Raw genomic sequence first — 21829 nt, forward strand, 5'->3', positions numbered from 1 at the left:
GCTATATTACCACTGGAATATGTCACCTTTGCAGGGAAAAATTCCTGAAGGGATATCGATCCTCTATGGCTGGTAGAGGATGCGCCTTCATGCTTTACAAAAGACTGTCCCGCTGGTAGTCTTTTGTCTTGAGGATAGTCCCTTGCGGGTACTTTCCCCTTGCCCTTCTTCTCTGCTGAAGAAGTCATCTTCCACTTACTAGTGGTATTAAATATTGCTTTCTCTTTATCCTGCGAAGAAAGGTTTGGATCATTTGAGATTTTCAAATAATTGTTAAAAACCCTTTTTATTTTTAAAACTGATGGATGCAGAGATGCAAATATTTTTATGCATGATGACAATTGATTGGAGTCAAAGGGATCATCAATTGTTTTAGCTGAATCAAGATGCTGGGCTTGATTATGAGATGGAAGGATGGTGATAGCACTGAGAGTTTTTGAAATAGAAGCTTTCTGGAGGGAGCAAACCTCCCAAGGTTCTGGGCTTCTCATAAATTCAAATTTGACAGACTGGCCAAAAGAATGGGCTGTGATTCCTTCAGTGTCTGTGATGAAAGGATACAATAAACACAAGAAAGGGTTTCCTAGGATGACTCTATCTGTCATGTTCTTGACAAGGACAAATTTTGTCATAAAGGATATGCCACCTTGGCAAACCTCAGCTTGTGGGATATTGAAATCAATTTGCATTCTTCCGCCACTTGCGGATGTTAATCTCTCCTTAGACTTCTTGAAGTATCGGGAGGGAATGATTCCTTCTTGAATGCAATTAAGGTCAGCACCTGAATCAATTAAGGCTATGACCTCAAATTCAAAATCTTTGCTGATGACAATCCTGACTTTGGAATGCCATTTATGGAAGTTAATCCTGCTGATGGTATCTAAGAACAATTCTTTGCTAGGTTCCTGGATAAGGTCAGCTGTAGGGTTAACTGTTTGATCAACTTCTTCATCTGAGGGATTTTCCTCATTGCTTTGATGAGAAGAGTTTTCCAAAAGTTGGATTCTTCGATTAAGGAGATCATAATCGACCCTAAGAATGGTTAATTCTTGCTTTAGGATTTTGACTTCTGATTTGGTTTCCTTAATTTCTCTTTGAAGGTCGTTGACTGTAACTTCCTTCTTGGACTGGGTAAACCTATTGTAGATTTGCTCTAAATCTACCTTGGGTTGCTGGATTTTAAGGGCAGGCTTGCTAGTTTCTTTTACTAACGTCTGATGGAAAAGGGTAAGCTTTTGAGCTTTGATGACAGGATCTTCTATAGCCTCTATGAGGTCTAAAAGAAGTTCTTCTTGCCTGTTCAACACATTGATGGTTTTGTTCCTACAACAACCATCTTTGCATGGTGTGGGTTCATCCGGGCCACTAGAGGTACTGGTACTAGAGTTATTAGAGGATGACTTGTATAACTGCCTAAGTTCACTGTCACTAGCACTGCTGAATGACTCGCTGTCTGAGCGGTCAAGTTCTAGTAACTCGAAGATCTCATTTTTACTGGGTTGGTCACTAATGAGGGTGTTGATAAGGGATTTGGCTTTAGCTCTACACTCACTCTTGAAATGACCTTTCTTTCCACAGTTGTAGCATTTGCCAGATGCTTGTGGAATGAATTCCTTGGATTTTCCTTTCTTATAGAAATCATCAGTCTTGTACTTCTGTTTTCTATAATACTTGGTTGCTTTCTTCCTATAGGGTTTTTCAAAGGATTCCTTTCCTTTGTGCTTGGATTTCCTCTTGGAAGGTTTGACTGCGGGTAAGCCATACTATGTACAGAAATGTCCTATTTCGTACTTGGCCTTGTTCTTGTTGATATGGCTTTGGATTTTGAGATCCCTGCACATCTTCATTCCTTCACTTCGAATGGTGCTAGAGATGTCTCCATAGGTTAGGTTATCATAATCTATGACACCTAAGGAGCTACAAAGGGTTTCCTTGACCTTCTGGCTGAAGAGGGTTGGTAAACCATTAATGAATTTTTCCTTCCAAAATGGAGAATTACAATCTCTTCTATGCATGACCCTAGTGGTAAAGACATCTTCATACCACTTGTAATCTCCTAGGGTTTTACATCTAAGGTTACTCAGCTGCTCATAAATCCTAGCTGTGATATTGCTGGGTTTTCCTATGAAGTGTTTCATGATTGTATAAATCAGGGTATTGACTCCATCAGGAATTCCTTGTTCAATTTCATTGATGATGGGGTTTCCTTCCTCATCTTTCTGGATGGCGTACTTGATGTCCTCTTTAGACACTTCAGTAAGGCAATTGTTCCACCATTGCTGGAGTTTGCCTGTAAATCCTAATGCCATCATCTCAATGACTTCTTTATGGGGACGGCCTTCGTCCAGGTAGTTGTTGGCTACCATAGTCATATGCTGGATTTTGTTTAGGATTTCCTGTTCTGATAAACCGTCTATGTTCCATTCATAGAGTCTACCAGATGATACTGAAAATTGTCCACTAACATTCCTTTCCTCATACCGGAGGTCAGGGGGTGATGGTCTAGGGTACCAATTCTTGGTTGAGCTGGTTGGATCGGGATGGTAAAGCCGTTTTACCTCTAAATCCTGAAATTGGTTTTCTAATTGTTCAAACTCCTGGTCAGAGGTTTGGCCAGAACTGCTAGAGATTGGTTGGATATCTAGAACATTAACTGATGAAGGTTCTTTCTTCACAAGTTCATCTAGCTTCTGGGTGACAATTTCTAAGGCTGTCTTATCCTTAGGATGACTAAGGCTGGTGTGTCTAGTAGTGGGTAACTTGACTAGAGGCTTTTCTAAAGCTTGGACCGGCTTACTAGAGTTTCCTGGCTGGAAGATGACCTTGTTATCGATCCTATCTTCTATCCTGTCAAGTTGTTTTCCTATGACATTTAGACACTGGTTGGTATAGTTGTTCTGCTCAATAACCTTGTCAACAGGTTGGTGCCTATCTGTGGTGGCTTTGAAGGGAGAGGCTATTATCTCCGTCCTGCGATGGTTGAAGGTTATGGCTTCTAGGGGTGGATGGCTAGACTAGACAATTTCTTTGGTTGCATTGGGTCCTTCTATGGTCCAGGCTCTGGTGAGGACACAAAACTGCTTGTGCTGGCCAAAATACCTTTCGAAGTATATGAAAAAGGGGACATTACGGGATATTTCCCTCATGAATGCCGTCCATGATTCAAATACCTTTTCTTTTTGATCCCTGGTATAATTGGCTTTGTAGGCTTCTCGTTTAGTCCTGTTTTCCTCAGAACTAAACTCCTTACCTAATTCTTCTAGGTCAAGAACGAAATCTCTGTTTAGGACCAAAATGTTTAGAGATTCCTCTTGCTGATCTGGAGGCTATTCCATATCAGTTCCAGATGGGGATGGGGGGGGGGGGTTGCTCAAGATCGTCTTCCTCATTGACAATCGAATCCTGTTTGGCTGTGTAGCAAGGTGTAGTGAGTTGGGAATTGGTTCTAACTCCCTGAAGCTGAACACCTAAATCTCTTCTAGACCTTGGGAATGGTGATCCTAAAGGTCTGGTTGAGCTACACTGGAATGCAGATCTATCTCTAAGGTAGATAGGTGACTGCCTATGGGGCTGATGTAGATCGGTTGGAGATCTAAACCAGGATGTGTCCAGAGGTTGCCTATACTCATAATCTAGAGGAGTGCTAAGCCTAGATCTGTCGAAACTTAACCTAACCGTGCCGTCGGCTAGTTGTTGGACAAATTCTAGATCTGGATTTTGGGCTGGGTTTTGGATCTGTAGAGTATGGTTCTCATTCTCTAAAGTCCAATTGGCTGGGAAAGTGATTTCAGACCATTTAAGGGTTCTAGGAATCCTAATCTTGGCGCTAGGGTCAGTGGTCTGGATAAGGGTTGTCTCACCCTTCTGTCTCCTATCAAGTGCTCCAACATTCATGTTCGTTCTCATGCACTTGTAGTAAACTCTGTATATCAAGGCGATCTGACTGGTTCCCTGTGTCATAAGGGTTCCATGGGTCTTGATATTGAGTGTGAGAGCTTTGATAATCGTGCCTGTCATGGAGAAAGATGCTAAAATCGGGAAAGCTTAAAATGGATGGGTCCGTTACTAAGTACGGTTTCTATGGTTCCTAGGAGGCTGTCGTCGAATCTGATGTGACGAGCATCTCTAAGGGCCATGAGGATTGAGCTGTTCAAACCTCTTCTGGTGAGTGGTTTCACTCCAACTTGGACTAATCCTATGTGTAGGAAGTTATGTCCTTTGTCTTTATGCTTCTGGATAGCTGAAGGGGATAACAAGTAGCACGTTTCGTACTCTTTGTTGATTCCATAGACTTGTTCTATGGTCTTGACATGGTAGTCTGTTTTGAAAGCTGTTCTTAAAGACCATGAAGACTTATAGAATTGGCTGGTGGCTACTTTTGGGATATTCCAATCTCCTATGTCTAAATCTAGATCGGATAGCTCATAAGACTCCGAATTAATTGCTCCTACGTCTGCTGGGATATCTGGAATAGATGTGGGTTGGGAACATCTACTGCTGGTGGAAGAGTAACTTCTAAACAACCTATTCATGATTCTGGGGTTACAAGTTTAAATCAACGATTACAACCTAGTCACCTTTATCCTCAAACTTCTGGATCTAACCTTTATATATATATATATATATACACATCTATATCTATACTACTCTTTAAGAAGTTTTTTCTATTTGAACCAGATTTTTTTTTTTCAAAATATTCCTAGACCCTACGTTTAAGTAGAGACAAAACTTGGTAATTAAAATACATCTTTAATTCCCACTAAAACATTGCTTACAAAACAGGACCATTCTCCTGATGGTTTTCAAATTGCTTTATTTATTTATTAAAAAAAATATAAATTAAAACAAACACATGTTTCTTTGTAAAAACACATCTTCCGTACTTATCAAAAAAAAAAAAAAAAAAGACATTCTGTTATTGCCAAAAAAAAAAAAAAAAAAACCTACTCCCACATTTTTAGTTACACACAATTCCAAACTTCTACCCAACAATTTTAAATTTCCCCATTATCATTAAGCAATTATTAAGTAGTTATGATGTTATCAAATTACTTCTCATCTCCAACTCTCTAGCATATATCATGTAGTTGTTTTTTTTTTTTTTTCTTCTTCTTCTAAAATCTCATATAGTTTTTGTTAACATCGATCCAAAACTCCAATCCTTCATTGAGTGCTAAGATGAAGAAGAGCTTTGTGACATTCAAGAACGAGTATGTGGTGGATCCAAGTTACCCAAAGGAGACGTGGATGATTCTAGAGCACGCAATCCAAGATATTTTGATCAATCACAATTTTGGAAGCCTCAATTTTGAACACATTTATAGGTATGCCCCCTTTGCTTTTTATATATAACTAGCTTGTATTCCTATGCATATGCATGGATACATTTAAAGATATACAATAAAATGTATAATATAATTCCTATATATATAATTTAAATACTATTGATAGTCATTTTTATATTTTGTTAACTCTTTAAAATTTTTTGTAAGGATATCATTATGTATAAAATGTAAATTGTCCATTTTTTTTTATAATTATTGTGAAGCACTTTTTTTTTCTTTTTTTTTTATGATTCATTTATTCTAAACTCTTTGGTTTTTGTACTTAATAACTCACTTGGACGAATATTTATGATGTGGTCCCACATTTGATTCAAAAATTAAGAAATAAAACTCTTTAAGAATAAATAATTTAGGACACATGACGCAAAATTGAACTCTAATTTGGAACTTTAATTTGAGTTTCTTTCAACTTCACCTATTATATATATATATATATATATATATATATATATATATATATATATATATATATATATTTCACAGTTTTAGACTACTATGCTTTTAACTATTAATTGAATATCCTAATAACGTATGATATTTGTGACTAATTACAAAATAAATTAGCCTTTGAGCACGCACGTGAGCGTGTGCTCAGAGAATATTCTATTTTTTGGTAAAGATTAATAATTTACATATTATAAATTGAAATTACTACATTTTCCAATCACAAAATACCTAAGGGTGTGATGAGTGTTATGCATTTGTACCAAATATTAAAATTATTAACCTTTCTCGTATAACACTCATCACACTTCTGAGTCTTTTTGTGATTGAAAAATGTAGTAATCCTAATTTATAATAGATGCAAATTATTAATCTTTACCAAAAAATAGAAAAGCCTCTAAGCACGCGCTCACATGCATGCTCAGAGGCTAGTGTGTGTGTGTGTGTGTATGTGTGTGTGTGTGTGTATATATATATATATATATTTGTTTTTACAATTACTTGAATTTGGTGTGGCTTAATTTCTGGACATTTTCACTTAAAAAAAAAAAAAAACCAACTTACAAAAAAGAACTTTCCAAACTGTTGGGAATTTAGTTGACTTTTCATTTTTCAATAAATACATTTTCGGTCAATAGACACATTTTCATTCAATAGACACCTTTTCGGCCAATAGACACATTTTCGGTCAAAAGACACATTTTGGTATATTTAATATGAAGAGTTATGACCTTTCAATAGGCATCTTTTGGTAAGCACCTTTTCATTCAATAGGCACATTTTCGGCCAATAGACACTTCTTCAGTCAACAGGTACATTTTCATTAAATAGACACATTTTCAGCCAATAGACATATTTTGGCATATATATTACAACATATCTTATATATACCTATATATACAACACAAGCTAAACTAGAGATGCAACATTTTATCTCTTATTCCTTCCCATGAAAAAACTAATAAATAAAACAACATTACTTTCTTCTACCTAACTAATAAAACTTTCTGCTATTTCTTTCAATATCATTTTTTTTTTTAATTTCATGCATTTTTACCTACTACTCCAACTCAAAAATAATGGTTTTTTTTTTCTTGAAACTCATTCAGTGGCTATTCTTATGCATTGCACGGGTTAACGACTAGTAATAACTAATAGCTGAAACGTTTGACTTTTTATTAACCGCGCCTCATTGCCCCACGTGACTACATAAATTTTTGCCACACATCTACATTTAAAAACCGAACAAATGTGTTTTTTCATTTTACAGAATAAGAAGGTTTGGCTTACATTATTGCAACGTTTACTTTTAAAAACACTAAATATTGTGCCTTTTCGTGGAATAAAGGAAATGCTTTAGTTATATTTTCACTTGCCCAGTAGTTACAAAATATTAAACAAACATTTTTTTTCACAAACACACTCTGCATTGTCTACAATCCCTCTCATTCGTTTTTTCTCTTTACCCAGCCCCTCTCATCAGTTTCTCTCTTCATCTCTACCAAAACCTACAGACTACAGTTTCAAACTCTTAGTCTAATTCTCACTAGCATTTTCCCTTAAAAACCAATTAACAAACACAACGTTCTAGCTCTAGGAAGTTACAAATTTGTACCTTTCATATTCCTTCTTGGCTCCCTCAACTTCTTTCTCTCTCTCTCTCTCTCTCTCTCTCTCCATCTATCTAAAGTGCCAAAGCAACCTTCTCTCATTCTACAACCCTTCCTTCTTCTTACCTCTCGCCTTTCTTTGAATCTAACAACAATGAAGAAGCATGACGATTGAATCCGAACTATTTAAATTGGGGTTGTTGACAATGGTGCCATTGAAGGCGAGAGTGGCCTCGATGATCGCCTCCTAGCCTGTTCGTTTCTCCAACCCAGTAGACTGAGTCGTCCTGCACAATGACTTAAAGGTTGCCCAACAGGTTTATAACCCCAAAGATCAAAATTCTTTTTCTTTTTCTTTTTTTTTTTTGGTGGGTCTTAATGAAATGTTTTATTTCTAAACGTGGGATTTGAAGAATTTTTACTTATTTTGTAGTATTACATAAAGCTCAATTAGTGGAAATGCAAATTGAAACATGTGGCGATAATTAGTTGGTTGATAAATTTTTAATTTGCATTAGCAAGTTGTTATATTTAAAGTTGTTTTAATATATGGTTAAATGATATCCTTTATTTTGAAGCAAACTGGCCTAGTTAGATAGTTGGGGTTTTTTAGGAGAATAATTTTTGTTTTGGCTAGGAGGAGAATGATTGTTTAGAGTTTTTTTCTTATATTTGAATTATGCATCGATTCATGCTTTTTTTGCTACTATTTAAACTCCTATTTTAAAGTAGATAAATTTTTTAGTGTTGTTTCTTTTACAATTACTCAAATTGTTTGATAAAATTCTTAAGTGATGTTTTGTTGGCCTTTTTAAAAATGGCATTTTTCATACAATATAAAAAAAGTTACCAACAAATGTTTTTATTTGGATTATGTTTCTCCAACTTAAAATACATTACTGGCTTCTATAGATTGCACCTATTCTTTGAACTTGATTTTAGGTTTCTTCTGATTCTATTATTTTAGAAATTGTATACATTCTCCAATTGTAAATTTTGGTTTAGTTGACAGATATTGAATTGGCAAGCAAGTAGAAGCTATCTTTGATAGTTTTATGGCTGGTAATTAGAGTCATTCATTAATCTGGCAAATGTTCAGGATTGTGTTTGGTTCTAAAGGGGTGGTTTCTCTCTCTACTATTCAATGAAATTTGTTTGTTTGTTTTGGTTTTTTTTTTGTTTTTTTTTTAAATTTTTTATCTTGGGTCTCATACTGTGTTTCTCATTATTTAATCAAAATGCAGAATTTCAATTTCTAGGTCATCAAAGCTGTTGGCCAATACCTTGTACTCATGGGCCTATCTGTTGGGAACTTAATTGCTAGATGAGATGAAACGGTAAGTGTTTTTTCTTGAATCATCTTTTTGGGTTGCTTTGAATTAACCTATTCTATAGGTGTTCTTTTGGTGTTGCACGACATATGCTCAATGAAATCTCTTTTAAATTTGATGTGAGATCTTTCCATTCAAAATTTTTTCCCCTCCTCATGTAGGTATACTATGGTTGTAAAAAATTAATTTCCTTTATGGAAATGATTAATTTGGTTATAATATAAATTTCCCAAATATATTCATTTAAATAAAAAATTACATGTTATTTTTGTGTTGCATGATATATGTTCGATCAAATTTATTTAGAAATCTTCAAATGTTTCTTCTCTACATTTAAATGGTACTTTTAAACTGATTGTGTATGACCTCCAAAATTTGCAAACATAGTTTCTTTTGTACATCAATTCTAGATAATCCACAGAAGTTATTTTTTGTTGTTGGAATGAAGCTATTAGTATGGGGATTGTTCAAATTTCTGGTAATTTTTCTATTATAATACGCAAAAATGATCCATTAGTGAAAAGTGAAAATTGGAAATAGTAGACACCAATAATGGATCCATTAACTAACTTATTTTGATCATTTACTTCATTAGCTTCGTCGAAAACTCTTAGAAAAAAAAATCTAAAATTAAAGATCCTTCAGTTTTTATAAAATTTCTATTTTGTTTGGTTGTGTGCTAAGTTTTTAATTCAAGCTTTTCATTTAAAATGTGTTTTTGATGATTCAACCTATGATCCTCCAAATTAAGGAGGTGTTATGGAAATTTCTTTGGTGATGATGTTCCTTATGGTCAGGAAAAATGAGAGTAACTCTCCCAGCAACTCCCACAAGTCCCATGGTGAGTCACACAGTTTCTCACACTGTTTCCACAACATATAGCATAGTGACTCCCTCAATGACTTTGACGAGTCCAAACAAGTTCCTATAAATACACTTTGGTGAGATTTTTTATCTTCAAAGAATTAGCATTACAATAATCATGGAATTTTTTTACAGCATAGGAACTATAAAGCAGTCTGCTATAAATTATTATTGCATAGCCATGAATTTTGATTCTATATGTCTATTATACCAAGCAATGATTGATGCTTTTGGATGCTTCAGATTCTATCCTCAATTTGTTCAGTTATCATGGATAATCTATTGTTTTAGGTTTAGGTTATTCATGATACTCAGATTCAGAGTTTGAACTTTTGGATTAAGTTTAGTGTAAATGATTGCATCATTGTGCTGCCCTTCATTGCTTTGAGAAGTAAATTTTGACTTGAATGAAATAAGATGAACTAAAGTTCATTTGAATGAAATAAGATGCATGTGGCATGTTGTCAATTGTCATTACTCTGTATTCTATACTATATATTATGAAAGTTCAAATAGTGTGTAAAACACTAATGAACGTTTAGACCCCCAAATACAAAATAACCAACACAAGCTTATACACAAACAATATATGTGTGGAAAAATGAATATAAGCTAAATCCAAATTGGTAAAACGCTCCAAAACAAAATTAATCTTAACCACAACAATAATTAAAATGTAAAGAGTAAGAGAAGAGAGATGCAAACTCAAAAATAACACGGCGATGTGTTATCGAAGAAGAAATCGAAGACCTCGGCAAAAAACCTCTACGCTGCCCTCCAAGCGGTAAATGACCCATTAGAAAATCAATTGGGATATATGAATAGTAATAGACCCTCCAAGCCTAATCTACCTGATGCACCTAAGCCCTCCAAGCTTCTTGCTCCAACAGGGTTACGTCAAACCTTATCTTCTCTAGCTTACCAGATCCTGCAATAAGCTCCATATTGCATCTGCCATCCTTGGCATCTTCCAATGCTTCCCAAAGCTCCAAAAATACTCAACACTCTAAATGGGTGTGGGTAGTATTTGGATACAAATCTCCTCTCAATGGGTATAACAATGGAAGAGGGAATGAGAAGAGACTACAAAGATTTCTCTTTAAGAATGAGTAGCTCTCTCTCTAATGAGGTGGGTGTTGTAGAAACCTCTCTTAGGGTTTTTTTTTTTGAATAGCCACACACCCATTTCATGGGTATAAGGGTATTTATAGTAGAGTACGTGAGCAATGTGAAAAGTCAGTTTTCATCCAAACAGGTCATTCTGGCAACTTGGCCTCGCGACTAGAATGAGTCGCGAGATAACTTCCAGGCCAGACTATACTTTTTGTCCTGTAGTGCTCCAGCTGTCGTGACCTTTCAGCTCCCTGTATGCTTCACACGTGTACCACTTTGGCGACTTACTAGTCACGAGCCAGTTGCGAGATCTAGTTGAAACTCCTTTGAATGTACGCATCTTGAGTTTTCTTCACACTTTCTCACATACAACCCTTACATGATTCTCACCTAAATACAGGGTATCTAATTGCTAAATTACAAGTAAATTTGGCACAGAATAAATCCAACACATGGTTGATTAAATTCAACCTTACATATTAAACCTACAAATGACATAGCTCTTCATTATAATGAATGGTCTTGGTTGATGAAAGTGGAAAAGCATTACAGACAAAAATTGAAACTGCTATCTTTATTTTTAACTCATATATGCTCAATTAGGATTGATATATATTGGTCATGGTGAGCAAAGAAAACAAAACTTATTTTTTATTTTGTATACATGTATGCAATGAATATATGAACTGGATGGCTTTAGTCAGTTTGCCAGATAATGTCTTCCAACTCTTTTTCACATTGCTTCACTGAATTAACATCTCATGCTGATTGTGTTTGATGATGTGTAATGCTATAAGATGTTGAAACATAAGAAACTCTAGGATCTTTTGTTTTTGGTTTTGCATATAAGAGCATGCAACTACAAAAGGCAAAACCCACCCACACTCCAAAAGGACTAAAGTGTAGGGTGAGTTAGGTTGCATAGATTTTTCTTCTCCAAAAAGGAAAAAAAGGGCGCTTAGATTTTGGGCAAATGTGACTTTTATTTACTCGAAATCATTGGCTGCAACTTTTTCATTTATTCATATGCAGGTTTAAAGAAAAGAGATGGGACTCTAGAAGGAGGATGCTTGGGTGAAGATTGTTATGTGAATGATCTCCAAAATCATATAAGTGTAGAATATATATTTATGAAATGAGGTTTATTTATATGTAATAATTTATAATAAAAAATTACGTTAATTTATATGTAATATGAAGTTGTATAGATTTGTTGGTGCAAAAGTGAATGTAGATTTTGCATAAAATTCTCTCATTGCCTTGATTTTTTTTTTTTAAATTACCATCTTTATTTTTATATTGTATTCCTTTTTTTCTTTTAGTTTATTTTTGCTGGGCTAATTAGGCTTTTATTGATATTTGATTTCCTTTAAGCTCATATTCCTTGCTAATTAGAATTTAGATATGCATATTTAAGAAGAATAAAAAGAATAGATGGGATTCTAGAATGATGTTTATGTAAAATTTGAAAATCCTTTATTTTTTATGATGGCATAATAGTGTTTTGTGTCTAACTATAGTAGATAGCATGCTTGATCCTAAGAAGTCACAATTATTATTTATTAGACCTTAACAATACCAAATTGGTCTCTTCAATTTTTGGAAAATTTGTCTAAAAGCCTTTCTAAGCATTTATATTCATTTATCTTTAATACAGTCACACATTTGTTTTATCTCTATTATTATAAATAGTACAATTTTAGACCCCTTAAACACAAATAAATTAACCTAGTTATTTAGCCAGGTGATTAACTTAGGTAAATTATTCAGATCTAGGTTAACACAAGTAAATCATGTCATTGACAAGTGCGGTAATTAAAGAACACAACAATATGATAACCCTAGAAAACCAAATCGGTAAAAAACCAAACCGGTAAAAAACCTTGGGGGGATTTAACCTAGCTATCCTCAAGGTAAAACAAGATCTACTATGAAAAAATTGAAGTTTTACAATAGTGACTTAGACCACTAACATCCTATTGCTACCTCGAGTAGAAAACTTACTACCATGACCACGTGACAGCTTTGAGTCCACGAACTACTTCTTTCTCAGATCCACAGCATCCATAAGTACACCACTTGCATTTCTTGAAGTTCTTTATGCAGCAATTGAAACGATCACCAAGCTCTTGACATCAATCTCGATCTTGATAACCCTAAGTGTGTATGAAGACAAACACCTCTAGATCTCACAAGAGATTCATACACACAGCATAAACAACAACCTTAGAGAGCTTTTGGCTACAAAACCCTAGATCAACAAAAGAGGCACACTCTTCTCTCTCTTAAAAGCCTTTATAAAACGTGCTTAGGGTTTCCTTTATATTCTAGAAGAAGTAGATCTGAAACTCTAATCCTTAATGGGCTTGAATTGCTATTTGGGCCGACTTAAAATTTTGTAGAAAATTCTGATCCATGATTCTTGATCGATCGAGTCTATTCTTTGATCGATCGAGCCTTGCAGAAATATAACAGTAATTTTCTGCAATTACTCAATTCCAAACTCACATTAAACCAACCTTTGAGCAAGTTTAAACCTAGACTAAATGTTTTGATCATGGTTTGCCAACACAATACACATTGAAGTTCTAATACATTAGTTCTTAAGGTCTTTAGAACCTAACTCTTCCCCTTTGGAAATCCGTGACAAAACACATCACAAACATGAAATGCTCAAAGTTACAAAATAGCCCATTTAAAATAAAAAAGCTCTAAACACAATTCAACCTAACTACTATCTATCAGTTGCTAGCGTAAACAGTAGCCATGACTGAATTAATCTGTACATTCCTAAAATACTTCAACAAACACATAAACGCATGTGTGGAAAATACAAGTAAACCAAAATGAAACACAATATAAAAACAAAAGGAAACTAATTCTCCCCCTAAAAAAAAAATTTATATTCTCCCCCTTTCAAAAACAATTTCAACTCCACCTAAAAAAAAAAAAACAGGATTCCCACATTTCATCTATTTCTCCCCTTTTTTGTCACATATTGACAAAAACAACCCAATCAAAAGGTAGACAGAAAACATATGCAACAGAGAATAAGAGAAAATAGAGAATCACGGGAACACAAAACAATTCAACTCTATACAAAATAGAGACAACTCCCCCTATGAACAACAAAGTTTAAAAACAAGCTTCTCCCCCTATAAAAATAGGAAAAACAAAACAAGTTTTGGGAAAAATAGTTTTAGGGAAAATATAGGAGGTGGGAAAAAATAAAAAGACACAAACCAAACTCAAAAGAAATAAGTTGAGAATACACATGAAGAAAAATATTATCTCTTTCAATAAATTCAAACTTGACACTATGTGACCCATAAACAATTGCATGAGTAGAGAAAAAATTTGCACATCATTATCCATCATATCTCTTTAGAAAAATATTTTCTGCAGTTCACACATAAAAATTATCATATACTAGAATGTACAAAGGACTCAAAAATTAATCAATCAATTTTTAAATCATGTTGAGTACTCAATTTAGCAAAGTGTATGCATGTTATGTGTGAAAACAATGAGAGATATGATTGCAAAATTGCAAGATGGACACAGAAACAAAAAATGCTATGCATGTGAATCCTAAACATAAATGATGCATGAAAAAATTTGGTAAAAAACTTAGAAACTGAAAATTTTCAATTTCGATCGATCTAGCATCGATCGAATACCAATTGAGTCAGGTAGATTCAAACCAAAATTTTTATCGCAATTTCGATCGGTCGAGAAACAGCTTCGATTGATCGAAAATCTGGAAAACTTAAAATTTTGAAAAACAAAGCAATTTTATGCAAAAACTCCTCAAAGCACAATATTTTATGCATGAAATGCATGAGTATGAGATTAAAAGTTTTCCAAAAACACATGAATTCAACCCAGATCTTTAAAAAAAAGATTTTCAAACTCTTAACCATATTTTTCATCGAACACCATAGAAAATATAATCTTGGATGGCCACAACAAATCACACACAATATCATGTACTAAGTTTAACAAAGAGTAACTTGTGAAGTGTGTGCAACTAGCAAAAGCTTGAGATACATGTGAGGTGATAAGCAGATAGTAATCAATCACAATTTCTACAAAATCCATCACATAAATTTAAAAGAGACTATCCCTTAAAGAGTTACATCATATAACATCATAAGACTCAAACTAGCAAAGTGCAATAAAATAAGCTCATCAAAACTAAACAAAGTACATAAACAAGTTACGTAAAAATACTATGGCCAACCTCAATTACATATCCATGATGTGTAATACAAAAGAAATAAAAATATTTTTGGATTAAATAAATTTTATGACCAAAACTAAAAGCACACATTATGCTAAATGATTGAAAGTGCAAATGCAATGCATGAAAATGCTAAACTAAGCTATAGAGGGTACACAAACAAGAAATATCAATTTCTTAATTAACGCATGAGTACATGTACAAACTAGTACATACTCACACAAAATCAGAAATAGCTTAGCACTTATATAACACATACTATTCAAGTTTCTCCACAATGTCAAGCATGTTCTAAATCAAGAGAGAGATATCATAATTCATGTAATCCTCAAGAAAAATAAAACAAGACTAAAATAAAATATTTTTGTCTTTTTGAAATTTTGAATGTTTTTGGATTTAAAAAAAAAAAAAAAAACCTAAGAAAATAAAACAACCAAAAACTAAAAGAAAACATGTCTACAAATAATTGAAAGAATTTAATTAGGAGCAAGTCAGCAACACTCACCTTAGAGAATCCTTTCTCACCCATATAGCATGAGTCTTTTGATTTGTAGGTGAAAATCGATGAGAAGCAGAGTGTATTTGAGGGATTACACCAATCTTTTGAGAAATACTGAAATCCAAATTCCTTTCACAAGCCAACAAACTTAAATTTTCAAAAGCATATGAAAAAATTTATTTGGACTTATGGCAGGAGAAATATCATCACATATCCTAGATTGAAATACAAAATGTTTAAATTTCAATTTATGACAATTAGGACGAATGTGACCAGAGACACCACACAAGTGACAAACAGGAACAAATTTAGGAACATCAGTATTCCTAACAGCAAATCTAGTCTCAGATTTTGGTTTTTGCCTCAACAAAGAAAAATTTGGTCTAATATGACCAACAACACCACAAAGATGACAAGTAGGCACAAAAACAAATTTATTACGCTCTCTAACAGTAGTTTAGACATAGGTTTAGAAACTTCAGCGTCTACATCAGAACTTTTACCTTTGTCTAACCTAGCCAAATAAACCTTTTCTTTATTATTCCTCTTGAAAGGAGGGATATAAACTTTTTTAGCTTTCGGATTAAGAGAAATAAAAACACTTCTGTTATCAACATCAGGCTTGGTACTAGTCAAATTTTCAATTTTAGCTTCAGATTCAACTAACTCTTGTTCCAAGCTTTTCATCTTCTCATCTTGAGAGAAAATTTGATTTCTCAAAAATTCATTCTTTTTATTAGATTCATCTAATCTAACAACCAATTCCTCTTTTTCAAGATTAGCCAATTTTAACTCTTCCTTGAATTTCTTAGCAATTTTCATAGATTTCAATAATTCCTTACGGAGAGTTTCACAGGTATCAATAAGGTCAACAGAAACAACAGTGTCCTTTTTATGTAAATCATCACAATAAAAAATAGTAAGACACTTAAAATTATCCATGATAGCAGGGATCAATGATCAACTCTTAGATCAAAAGATTTAAACACTAGAGCTAACTTGCTCTGATACCACTTGTACGGTTTTAGACCCCTTAAATACAAACAGATTAACCTAGTTATTTAGCCAAGTGATTAACTTAGGTAAATTATTAAGATCTAGGTTAACACAAGCAAATCATATCATTGACAAGTGCAGAAAATAAAGAACACAACGATATGATAACCCTGAAAAACCAAACTGGTGAAAAACCTGGGGAGGATTTAACCTAGCTATCCTCAAGGTAAAACAAGATCCATTATGAAAGAATTGAAGTTTTACAATAGCGACTTAGACCACTAACATCCTATTTCTACCTCGAATAGAAAACTTACTACCATGACCACGTGATAGCTTTGAGTCCACAGACTACTTCTTTCTCAGATCCACAGCATCCATAAGTACACCACCTGTATTTCTTGAAGTTCTTTATGCAGCAACTGAAATGATCACCAAGCACTCGACATCAATCTCGATCTTGATAATCCTAAGTGTGTATGAAAGCAAACACGTCTAGATCTCATAAGAGATTCACACACATAGCATAAACAATAACCTTAGAGAGCTTTTGGGTACAAAACACTAGATCAACAAAAGAGGCAAACTCTTCTCTCTCTTAAAAGCCTTCATAAAACATGCTTAGGGTTTCCTTTATATACTAGAAGAAGTAGATCTGAAACCCTAATCCTTAATGGGCGTGAACTGCTATTTGGGCTGACTTAAAATTCTGTAGAAAATTCTGATCCACGATTCTCGATCGATCGAGTCTATTCTTCGATCGATCGAGCCTTGCAGAAATATAACAATAATTTTCTGCAATTACTCGATTCCAAACTTACATTAAAAAAAACTTTGAGCAAGTCTAAACGTAGACTAAATGTTTTGATCATGGTTTGCCAACACAATACACATTGAAGTTCTAATACATTAGTCCCTAAGATCTTAGAACCTAACATAAATATATGTGATTTTAAATTTAACTATCCCGTGCATTGCATAGGTTAGCGACTAGTCTATATATTACTAAAAGCTGAAGCGTGACATTTAATGTTGTTACATTTACGTTAAGCCACGTCAGCAACCATGTCATTATCATTTTTTTTCCAATTTTTTATACAATTTTTAAACATTTAAAGTGAATTAAAAACTCTATTATATTACAATCAAAATATCATATTTAATTTATCTTATTATTAACTATTCTTATTTATTATTAAATTTTCAATTCCATTTTAACTTTTCATATCCCCACTATTCTATACCTTAACTTTCTTCAACCTTTCTCATTCCATTATAACTTTTTTATTTCCCTACTACTCTCAATATTACTATTATTCTATCTTTTTATCTTCCTTTATTTTTTATTCTTCTTATTCTTATCCTCATACTATAAAATTTTCATTCCCTCTCTAATTCCATGCAAGATTTCTATTTTTCCACACACAAAAGCCTCTCTCTCTCTCTCTCTCTCTCTCTCTCTCTCTCTCTCTCTCTATATATATATATATATATATTTTTTTTCTTCAGTTTTTGGTATATATATTTTTTATTTTAGTGTAACAGGTTGACCATCAAAACATTCTGATACAATATTGAAAGCTCTACCAAATGCATTGCAGAAATCAATTTTAGACTTCTAGAAGTCAGTCAGTTTGCTAAAATTGGAATTGACTGGTAATCCAACTTGATAAGTTTTGTGTTTTGTGTTGTTATTTTTATTTATTCTCATTGTTTTTTAAATGTTATATTATTGCATTATAAAGATAGTATATAAAAATATAATAATATTTTTTTACATAGTATAACTAAAATAATATGGTGTTTATTGCTATACATTTCATTTTTACTATTTTTCTTCTTATCTTATTTTATTTAACATTTAACTTTAGCAAAATCCTCCATATATATCATAATTATTTATATTCTGTCTCATTTTTTTAAATTAAACATATAATATTTTTTTAAAATTCAATAAATAAAAATTGTTCTTTTAAAGTCTTCCCATGAAATGTTACAATGCATCAATGGAAAAATGAAATACAAAAAAAAATATCAATTTAGAAACACTCAATTAAAAAAAAATAGAATACAAAATTTTCTTATAACATAGTCCTATAAAACGTTACAATGCATCAATAGAAAAAGAGAATACAAAACACATGCTATTTTAGAAACACTAAATTTACAACAACAACAACAACAACAACAACAACAATAATAATAATAATAATAATAATATCAACCATCGTTACCCTATCAATCGCACACAACACTATATTTAATTACATAAATTGCAGAGTTAGGCCCTTTTAGATATACACTACTATATTCAACTTATAAATTACAACCCAAATCAATCATACAATTACACAATCAAAGCCTGAACATGTAACATGAATTACCTTCTGAATTATTGCTTGGAATTTTCACAATCATTGAAAGAAAATTGCCAAATTTAATTTTTAGAAAACATCAAGACAAGGTGAATTTTATTTTATTTTTTAACTTCCATAGAAAAAAAATATTACCCACATTATTTCAACCCTTATGGAAAAGAAGGTTTACATGTATAATGGAAAATGTGTTTAATTGATTTAGAGATGTAAAAATTAGTCAATCAACTATGGTAGAATTAAGGTTTTAAATTGTAAATAAAAAAATTCTAGAATAATAAAAAATTATCTTGTAATAAATATGATTATGAAATGCATTGCTTTTCATTAAAGTAGTTCAAATTACAAAATAATAATAATAATAATAAAAATGAGACCACCTTAAAAAATAGTCACGCGCAATGCGTGGGTCCGCGACTAGTATATCTAAAAGTTGAAGCATAGCATTTATAGTTGCTATGCTCTTGTTGAGCCACATCAGCCACTTATTTTCTATATTTTCTTTTCTCTATTTAAACTTTTCTTCCCCCTATTCTCAAAAAAAAAAAAAAAAAAAATACTCTTCTTCTCCCTATTAGTTCACACCTACAATTACACTTCTTCTAACCTTTACCATTCCTTTTTGTCTCTTTATCTTCCCACTACTCTCTATTTTACAGTTATACTTCCTTCTTCTTTCTTTTGTTTTGACTCTTCTTCTCCCCATTTTATTTTATATAAATTTGATATCATTTTCCTAATTCAATACATATTTTTCCTATAGAAAACTATGAGTACTCTCTCTCTCTCTCTCTCAGTGTATTTTCATTATTTCTTATAACTCTAATTAAGGTTGATGGTTCTTTTTTATTTTCTTTTTTAATATGTACTTTGGTATTGTTTGTGTGTGTGTGTGTGTGTGTGTGTGTTTTTTTTTTTTAAAAATTTCCCATCAGAAAGTCTTTTCTTTCCCTTTTATATATTTGATTAAATTTTGATTTGGGTTAATACTTAGTTTTGCGTTTTGGAAATAGGAATTTGAATATGTCTACCAATTGTTTGAGTAATAAATTATTATAAAGTCTATTTTTCATTCCTTTAGTTTCATTTTAACTTTGGCTAAGATAACATTGTAATTTTGTGATGATTTTTTTATTATTATGATAATTTCCTTATTTCTTAAGAGATGAGAAATTTGAAACTTATAAAGTTTAGTTGTATATTAGGCAAATATAATACACTGCAATAAAAGTTAGAATAATAAAATGATATATTTGTAGAGATAAAAAGATAAAAAATACTTGTAGAATTTTTTTTTTAATTCTTCTTCTACTTGTTAGTTCACACCTATAGTTACACTTCTTCAAACCCTTCCCCCTCTTTTTTTATCTATTTATCTCCCCACTACTCTCTACCTTACAGTTACACTTCCTTCATTTTTCTTTTGTTTTGACTCTTCTTCTCTCCATTTTGTATAAATTTGATTTAATTTTTCCAATTCAATCCATATTTTTCCCACACAAAACTGTGAGTACTCTCTCTCTCTCTCTCTCTCTCTCTCGCGCGCACGCGGTGGACTTTTGTTATTTCTTATAACTCTAATTAAGGTTAATGGTTCTTTTTTTATTTTCTTTTGTAGGACATATATGGAAAGTGTTAGAAACATATGTGATGTAAATTGGCTAATCCTTTGACAAAATGCACTTTACTTGTAATTGGGTAGATCTAGGATGTGTTAGTACTTCAAGAAACAAGTGTTCAAGTTTAGTATTGAAGCCATGCAAATATGTCCAAGAAACAAGTGAAGAAGTGTTGTTCATTAAAGCTCGACAAATATCTCGATAGAATCATATCTATTAAGGTTTAATGTTGAGGCTCGACAGCTTCTCGACTGATCCTTTACAGATTCTCATCTATCGAGTCCTTTCTTCTTCTTTTCTCGACAGAATTTAGTGCAATTTCGATCCATCGAGTTTTTTGGAATTTGTCTCGATAGCTTTTCGATAGCTTCTCGATCCATCAAGAAACTTTTGTCGTCGACAGATCCTCAACAGATTCACTTCTGTCGAGATTTAGTGCTTAATAGATCTCGATAGCTCCTCAATCCATCGAGTTGCGATTTCTATTTAAGGGATGACCGCGAAATCATATTTCTTTTTCTCTTCTCTCTCTCGACAGAAACACTTTTCTCTCGCCCTAAACACTTCTCCCTCACTCAAATCTCTCTACCCACCTCTTTTCCGACCTAGATCAAGATCAAAACACTTGGTAAGTGTCCTAACACCTTCATTTCTCATGCATTTTAGACCTAGGTTTTGGGGTTTTTGAAAATTTTTGGGATTTTTGAGAATTTTGTGAAATTTGTGGGTTGGGTTGTGTTGTTTTGGGGTAATATGCTCATGCATTGCATTCCACTAGCATTTTAACAATGTTTCATGCATTTAGATGTGTGCTTGACTATTGAAAATTGTGTGTTGGTAGGTTTGGATTGGGTTTTAACCCATGATGCAATTTATTTTTAGCACGTCACATTTTCATGCATATTTCATGCATACATACTCTTTCATTCCTATTTCTAGATTGTGATTGTGTTATGTTTCTCTCTCTCTCTCTCTCTCTCTCTCTCTCTCTCACAGATAAACTGCACATGGCACCCAACCGCAAATCTACTCCAGCTCGGAACACTCTTGGTTTCGGGTCTGTTTCTCCTAATCCCGTTCCCCCTCTTCACATTCGGTTCCGTGATGGGAAGGCCCAGCAGGGCTTCCCTGAGAACTTTCAGAAACGTGGCATTAATCCAGAGTGCCATGTCGTTCTGTTGTACTTTTTCGACACTCCTCTCCCTGCAGTCATTTGGACTCGAGGCTGGGAATCTCTTTGTGAGATACCCTTGAGGTGTCCTATCGTGTTTACACAGAAGTTTTACTCCAACATACACGACATCGATATATCTATACCTCGTTTTTCCACGAATTTTCGAGATACACGTATCGTAGTCACTCCGGATCTTATATCCGAGATACTACATGT

The sequence above is a fragment of the Castanea sativa genome, chromosome 3 (assembly GCF_040712315.1).
Source record: "Castanea sativa cultivar Marrone di Chiusa Pesio chromosome 3, ASM4071231v1".
In the NCBI taxonomy this organism is placed as follows: Eukaryota; Viridiplantae; Streptophyta; class Magnoliopsida; order Fagales; family Fagaceae; genus Castanea; species Castanea sativa.